At 44.2% G+C, this 8,685-nt stretch overlaps 1 long non-coding RNA gene across 1 annotated transcript; it reads right to left on the bottom strand.

Moving 5' to 3' along the window:
- Nucleotides 1-999: 999 nt before the first annotated feature.
- On the bottom strand, nt 1,000-2,155 carry LOC117199419 (uncharacterized). Its single transcript, XR_004480646.2, has 3 exons — nt 1,937-2,155; nt 1,399-1,469; nt 1,000-1,270 (listed from the first exon to the last, which is right to left on the bottom strand). It is a non-coding gene; the product is annotated as an uncharacterized LOC117199419 (long non-coding RNA).
- Nucleotides 2,156-8,685: the final 6,530 nt, after the last annotated feature.

Genomic DNA, 8,685 nt, shown 5'->3' on the forward strand with positions numbered 1-8,685 from the left:
GCCTTTAGAGTCTGCCCTTTCCCCCGACTCAGGAACAAGGGAAGGCAGATTCAGGTGGGGGAGTTCCCGCCAGCCTCAGAGTCCCCAGCTCTGGTGGGGTGAGGGAGGAGTGGGGATGGGGAGAGGCACGCCTGCCCACACTCAAGAACAGGCAACGCTGGTTACGGCTGGTCAGCGTTACAAAGCCATTTCTCAGGAGTGTGGACCACTCAGACCCTAAAACCATCTCCCTCCAGGCCGCTGCTTAAAAATAAATTATAAGATACCACTTCACACCCCCAAGAATGGCTATAATCAAAAAATGGAAAATAATATGTGTTGCTGAGAAATTGGAAACATCCTACACTGCTGGTGGGAACATGAAATGAAACACAAAATCATCATATAACCCAGAAATTCCACTCCTAAGTAAATGTACGAAAGAATTGAAAGCAGGGAACTCAAACAAACACAGGTACCTACGTGATCACACAGCATTATTCAACAGCCAAATGTTAAAACAATCCAAATGTCCATCAATGGATGAATAGTATTTTTTTAAAATGTGGTCTTTACATGGAATATTATTCAGTCATGAGAAGGGATGAAGTGCTGACACATGCTACAGCATAGATAAATCTCGAAAAATCATGCTAAGTGAAAGAAACTAGACACCACAGGTCACATATTGTATGATGACACTTATATGAAATATCTAGTATAGGCAAATCCATGGGGACAGGAAGCACATTAGTGGTTGCCAGGGCCTGGGCCAGGGTGGGAACTTGGGAGTGACTGCTTCATGGATATGGGGTGATAAAAATATTTGGGGACTAAACAGAGGTGATGGTTACACAGTATTTCAATGTGCTAAATGACACTGAAATTAAAGTATAAAATTTACATAATTTTCTTATGTAAATTTCACCTCCATAGAAATAAACAAATCATAGCTGGAAACTTCTTCATGCTGGACCCTGTGTTTCACCCACATGATCTCATTTCATCCTCAGAACAGGCCCAGGAAACAGAGATTTATTGTCCCATTTTACTGATAAGAAAACTGAGGCTCTGAGAGGTGATATCATTTGCCCAAGGCCTCATAGATCGCGCTCTGCTCATGGCAGAGCAGAGAACTTGCTCACTGCGTGGACGCTGTCTCAGAATTGCCCAGAAATTCTTCAGAGTTGAGTAAGATGGCTCAGCAGGGTGCTGGGAACAGGCATCCTGACCTGGGCGGTGAGGGATCAACAGGTCTCAGGGATTCCGTGCAGCATTGGGTGCTGGGATACTGAGAACAACAGCAGGGAGCTGTTATGGCGAGGGACGCCTGAGGTGGAGCATAGGCTATATGAGAATTGTGGGGGGCTGGGGCAGAGGCTGGGGAGATCAAGAACCCGCCCTCAGGGAACCAAATACCTTGGGTGGCTAACTGTCCTTGATCCTTCAGACCAACTCTGCCTTCGCTCTGCAACACTTGTGATGAAAACCTAACTCAGAACAGAGGCAAAAGAAAAGGAAATCATGCCGCGGACCGGCTGGGCGCGTCCGGAGCCTGTGCTCCGCAACGGGAGAGGCCGCAACAGTGAGAGGCCCGTGTACCACAAAATAAAAAGGAAATCAAAAGAGCACTGGCTTTGATGTTACAGCCACTGAGCGCCCTGGGTCTCTGAAAGGTGGATCTTCTCTTTCCCCTTCTCGTCTTCCTCCTCCTTCTTGGCGATCAGACCTAAGATTTATTGAGCACCTACTATGTGTCACGCCCTGTCCCAAACACTCAAGCTTGGATCTCAACCCTTTGATGCAGGATGGTAGCCACAGTGGTTGACTTGGCATCATCCAAACGTCCCTGCCAACTCCCAGCCCAGCCCACCTGAGCCCTGCTGTGTTTAATCTAAACCAGGCTTGGCCATCCCATCCCCCACGCTATCTCTAGAATCACGAATAAGCATGGGACCTGATTTCAGCCAATGAGGCATGGAGGGAAGCCTGGGTCTTCTGAGAAAGGTTTCCTTGCTCTAGGACGAGATGGTCCCTCCTCTTCCCCTGGACATTGTCACATCCGGATGTGATGCCAGAAGCTGCCTCAGTCCTTCCTCCTCCAGCCTGAGGATGAAGTTGATCTGGAGAGGGCAGAACAGAGAGACGGAAAGACAGCACTGAGCCACAGATGACACTAGGCTGGCACCCGCAGTTATGTGAAAGAATACATTTCCCGATTGTTTAAGCTGGTGTTTGCTCTTACTTGCGGCCAAAAGAATCCTTGCTGACAGATACATAATACAAATGAGAACTCTGAGGCTTACAGAGGTTAAGTAACCGGGCCAAGATCCCACAGGTGGTGGACTGGGATTCGAGCCCAGCCCATCTGGCCCCAGAGCTCCACCCTTCACCACTGGGAGGTGATACATACCTCTTTGAATTGTTGCCACTGCAAATAAAGCGTCTGGCACAAATGAGGGTAAAGACATCTACTGCGCAGAAAAGGATAAAAATATCTGCCCCACAAGAGACACAAAGGGTCCAGTATCAGGCCTAGAGCAGAGGGCTGCTCCAGAAACATGAAATCCAAACCCCGTTTTTCAGCCCCGACTCGGTGTCCATTTATTCCCAAAGGCTCAGCGGCCAGACTGCTAACTTAGGTCCCTCCAAGAAGAGCACTGGTCTCCAAACTCTGGCCCCAGCCCTCCTGGGGCTGGCAGCCATCCTAGACGTACCCTGTGCGTGCCCTAGCCCCACTCCCGTCCTACACGTGCTTCAGCGAGCCTGCCATGATCTAGTGCTGTTATCCACACAGCAGCCAGAGGGATCTTGAAAAAATCAGATCAAAGTCACATCACTCCCCTGCCTAAAACCCCCTCACTTCCTTCCACTGGAGATGGGATAAAACCCAAACTCACAAGCGTGACCCACCAGGCCATATATGTCCAGCCCCTGCCCTGCTCCCAACCTCAGCTGGTACTAAGCTTCTCCTCTCCACTGTGTTCTCACTGGCCTTTTAGTTCCTCAAACCTGAAATGGTCATTCCTAGCCCAGGGCCTTTGTCCTTGCTGGTCCTTTAGCAAGAACACACTCTTCCCCCAAGGTCTTGCCATCTCATCGTCACCTCATCTCAACGGTCAGGGCTCTGGAGAGACCTTCCTGAGCCCACCCCGTCTCCATCTCTATCATGCCACCCAATTTTATTTCTCTGTGTATCTCATAGGCTGCTCTGATTCGGTTTCTTGTTTGTATAACTTTATTTCATTAGTCTCCATCATCCCCCTAGACTGTAAACTCAGTCAGAAACAGGGAGATGTCAGTTTGATCCACTGCTAAGTCCTCAGCACCTAGAAGAGTGCATAGTACACAGCAGGTGCTCAATAAACACTCACGGAAGGAATAAAACTCTGTCTCCACATGCAGTGTTGCTGTCTTAGTAAGAGAAGCGATGCTCCTTGATGGGAGTGTTTATTATACTTGCTCTTATCTTGACATTTCAAGAATCTTGTAGTTGTTAGAATATACTTTTCTCAGATTCACAGTGAAAGGCACAGACTTGGAGTTCTCACCTCAGCTCTGCCAGTTTCTCACAATGTGACCTTGAACAAGTCACTTAACTTCTGTGTGCCTCCGTAGCCCTGACTGTCAAACTGGGATGATTATTCTCACGGTGCTGTAGCATCTGGTACACAGAATGCTCGATATAAAGGCGCTGACATTGTTTGCTTGTTAGAATGTAAAAGAAAGAAAGAAAAAGAGAGAGAGAGAGAGAGGGGAAAGAAGGAGGGAAGGAAGGAAGGAGGGAAGGAAGGAAGAAAAGAAGGAAGGGAGGAAGGGAGGAAGGGGAGAAGGAAAAGCTGCATCTGATCTTAGCTGCAGGTTCTGTGACAGGCAGCCTGCCTATGAGTAGACACCAGCCCAAGCCTTTCCTGTGGGTTCCCTGATAGGGTCAGGCTGTGCTGGTGCCCAGAACACAACCCTCCCCGCAAGCTTAATCTGGGGAGTGAGTTTTGGGGCACTAGGGGGAGCGGGCAGGAAATCCACCCTCAGTCCCCAAGCTCTTAGCAGTAACGGCCTCTGCTAGGGAAAAGCTTCATGCCAGGATGAGCTGGGTCTTAATAGCTGCTAATTGGTCATAAGGCAAATGGGGGGAAGATATTAAAGAGCAATCCATTTGGCTCCGAGTGAAGGAATTATAACCTAGAAGGATTTTATTGGTCTGTCTCTGCTTTTTAAGAGTTTTTATCTCAGGAGTGGCTTGGTCCTAAAATGGTCCACTGTGACTGGAGCTGTGTGATAACGGGGGAAAGATCTGAGGATTACAGGACTCGAGCACCTGCAGCCCACCCGGCCCATCTTCCTGTCGTCCTGCTGAGCATAGGGTCCTCCAAGGCCTAAGTCCACCCCACCCACCCATAGCAACTCAGGCCTTTCTTCTCGCCCACCTCCCCAACCCCTCCAGGAGGCATCGTCCCCACTCTAACAGAGAATCCACCGTCGTTTACAGCTAGGGCCTTATCCTGAAGAGTCAGAAAATGAAACGCTCTCTTTCACCGAGAATTAGCACATCTAGCGCACATGGATTACCAACTTTCTTTTTTTCTTCCTTTTAAAAATGGTTCTTAGAGCAATATATACTAATTAAAAATTCAACAGAAATATATAAAGTAGAAAATGAAATGAAATACACTCTCCCCCCTATTCTTACTCTTCAGAAATAACCACCATTGACATTTTGATACAGAGCCCTCCAGATGGATGGATGGATAAATCTTACTTTGATATTAAGTATTTCAGAGATGAATGTAATGAATATCCAAGAACGCACCATCCATCTTAAGAAATAAAACATTACAGACAAAATTGAAAGCCCTTGTGTCTCTTATATCATTCCCTTCCCCCCTCCCCCAGGTAACCTTTGTCTGGAAATTATTATCATTTTGATGCCCCTATTATACTTCCATTACATGTACTTGTAGTCATAAAACAACATATAACATTGTTTTATTCAGTGCTACTCGTTATAGAAACAGTATCATAGGATATGCAATCTTCTGCAGCTTGCTTTCTCCCCTTCTGCATTGTTTGCAGATTCTGCATACAGTTACATTGTGACGGTGTTTTATTCTTTTTTAACGCAGTATCGTATTAGTTACATTGTGACACTGTGTTATTCTTTTGTAATGCAATATCATATTTTATGGTGTCATTGTACCACAATTTATTTATACATTCTCCTGTAGAGAAATACTGGTGTTGTTTCTAATTTTTCCTTTTAGAAACAATGCTGCAGTGAACATTTTTGCATCCATCTCCTTGTGTACATGGGCATAATTTTCTCCGGTATAGAGCTAGTTGGAATATCTGTGTATATATGAGTAGCTTCCTCTTTACTGAATATTCACAAATGGCTCATCAAAATGGCTGCCATAGGGCTTCCCTGGTGGCGCAGTGGTTGAGAATCTGCCTGCTAATTCAGGGAATACGGGTTCGAACCCTGGTCTGGGAGGATCCCACATGCCGCGGAGCAGCTAGACCCGTGAGCCACAACTACTTAGCCTGTGGGCGTCTGGAGCCTGTGCTCCGCCACAAGAGAGGCCGCGATAGTGAGAGGCCCACGCACCGCGGTGAAGAGTGGCCCCCGCTTGCCACAACTAGAGAAAGGCCTCGCACAGAAACGAAGACCCAACACAGCAAAAATAAATTAATTAATTAATAAACTCCTACCCCCAACATCTTCTAAAAAAAAAAAAAGGCTGCCATAATTTGTATTCCTGCCATCGAATATTAATTAGTAGAATCACTTCAGAGAACAATTTGGCAATAACCTCTGCTGTATGAAAGTTTGTGTTGTTCCACATTCTCCACCGTCAACATGCTGTTGCCAACATCGAACATTTTCTAATTGACTGGGTGTGAACTGATATTTCATGGTTGTATTCATTGCATTTCCATGATTACTAATGAAATTGAGTATCTTTCGTATGTTTACTGACCTTTCCTGTTTCCTCTTCTGTGAGTTGCCTTTTCATACTCTTTGCCCAATTTCAATGGATAGATAGATAGATGGACGATAGGTAGAGAGAGATTTTAAAACAATTTTCAAAACAGCCCACCATAAAACATTTCCTGACATATAAGAAACATGTATAATCCGTATTCTGTGTAATATTCTGCAACATACCTTCTATACTCTTACTACAATTTGTACATCTTACCAGGCTAGTACTTTTTCATGTTATTTTGCAATGGCATAATATGGGAACACTATGATTTATGAATCATTCCTCTATTGACAGACATTTAGATTATTTTTATTTATTTCCAGTATAAATAGTGAATATTTTTGTAGCAATATATTTAGGTATAATCACAGCTGTGTCTATGGAAGATTGTCAATTCCCCGTGAATCATAAGTAGTGATATATAAGAAAGAGGAAATTAGAATTCAATAAAAATTCAATGAAATAAATTCAGCCTTAAATCTCTTCTAAACTTAATTCCTCCTCTTAAAAAAAAAAAAGTTTAACAATTCAAAAAGTAAGCTGTGAGTAACTACTTTGGAAACGTTTGGCAAAATCTACCAAAGTAAACGGGCACCTGGCTATGACTCAGCAATTCTATTCCTGTGTATTCACCCAACAAAAATAAATTAATATATCCATGAAAAGACATGTATAAGGAGGTACACAGCAACTTCCTTCGTAAGTAACTTAAAATTGGATATGGCCCAAGTGTGTATTACCAGTGGATATGTACAATAACATGGATGGATCTGAAGACATCATCGTGAACTGAAAAGGCCAGACACAAAACAGTATATACTCTATCACCTCGTTTATATGAAGTTCAGGAACAGGCAAAACTAATCTATGGTATTAGAAATCAGGATAATGTTTATTTCTGGGGGTGAGAGTGTTGACAGGTGAGAGGCACAATGGGGCCCTCAGAGGTATCAGACGTGTTCTCTATCTTGATCTGAGTCATGAATATATTTGTAAAAATCCATTGAGTTTCACCTTTAAGAGGTGTATACTTTAGGATGGACCTAGAGAGTATTGTGCTTAGCGAAATAAGTCAGAGAAAGACAAATACTCTGTTATCACTTATACGTGGAATCTAAAAACTAAAACAAATGAAAGTATATAAGAAAACAGAAGCAGACTCACAGAGGCAGAGAACAGACTAGTGGTCACCAGTAAGGAGAGGGGCAAGAAAGGGGTAGAGGATTAAGAGATACAAACTGCTATGTATAAAATAAATAAGCAATAAGGATATATTGTACAGCAAAAGGAAATAGAGTCATTATTTAGTAATAACTTTAAATGGAGTATTATCTGTAAAAATATTGACTCACTATATCGTACACCTGAAACTAATGTAATATAGTAAACCCACTAGCCTTCAATTAATTAATTAATTTCAAAGAACACTATAATAAATGTCATTGCAGCTAAAAAAGAGAGAGAGAGATGTATACTTTAGGTTTGTTATGCTACAATAACTTTTTTTTCCCTTAAGGAAACAACCTTGTTATTTTAACTTACCGTTTGTTTGGGTTCAGCCTCAGTGAAAGGAAGGAAACTGAGTTTATTGAGAACCTGCTAAAGTGCTAACCAATATACTAAGGAGTTTTATAATTTTTAATTATGATTTTTAAAACTACCCCCATGACACAGGTATGACTGTCCCTTTGTCTACAGATGAGGAAACTGAGGCATGAAAAATGTAGGTAACGTGTCCAAGGTCATGGAGCCATTTCAGCTTGACTGATAACCATCTGAATTGAAACTATAATAGCTGACTCTACGTGAGGCATTGTTCTAAATGCTTTCCATGTGTTGCCTCATGTTATCTGCAGTGTGATTCTATGGGACTAGCACAATTATGCATCCCCAGTTTACAGGCAGAGATGTTGCGGCACAGTAAGTCACTTCCCTGAGTTTGCACAGCCGGTAGCTGAAGGAACCATGATCTTCTCATTGCTGTATGACACGAGCCCCAGTTCCGAGTTCTCCAGCTCCGAAGCGGCGAGTGGAATTTGTCTCTTGCTGCACGACGCTGGGGATGCTCTCGTTCCAGTGACCCTGGCAGCTGTTTGCTTTGTTTCAAGATCTTCTGAAGGAAGCCTGTGTTATGTATTGACTTCTTTTTCACACTCACTCATCTGTTTAGAGAGTTGGAAAACAGACCCATTAAGCGTCAAAGCCCAAAGGTTCCCAGATAAATTAGCAGGCAGTTCTCCCCAAGGCAAAGGGGAGCAGGCGTGGGAGGGAGAGGCAGAATTCCCACTGTTTGCCTCTGCACAGAGCCAGGCCTCACCATCCCAGACCCCAGCAACCCCAGCACAGATAATAAACTAGCAGCAAGAGGCTTGTGGCCACGTGTTTGTTGCAGAATTGGCTCTTACCTTGGGACTACAATTTAATGGGAAATACAGCTTGATGGAGGTAAACTTTGGGGAGGTTACGAAAAAGCGGCGATTTAAGTCAGCAGGACCAGTTAGCCATACTGGACAGAGGGTGAGTGGCAGAAACGGCTGTCTCACATGAGGGAGGAAAGAGGATGTCAAGAGGGGTGTCAGGAAAGGAGGGAAGATGCCTGACCCACCAACCAGTTTACTGTCCAATGAGCAATCCCGTTACACAGTCCATCCTCCTTGGTGCTGCAATTTCCCAGCCACAGGGGTTCCATCTCAGGCCACAATCATCAGTGCCAGCTGAT

The sequence above is a fragment of the Orcinus orca genome, chromosome 20 (genome assembly GCF_937001465.1).
Source record: "Orcinus orca chromosome 20, mOrcOrc1.1, whole genome shotgun sequence".
Classification (NCBI taxonomy): domain Eukaryota; kingdom Metazoa; phylum Chordata; class Mammalia; order Artiodactyla; family Delphinidae; genus Orcinus; species Orcinus orca.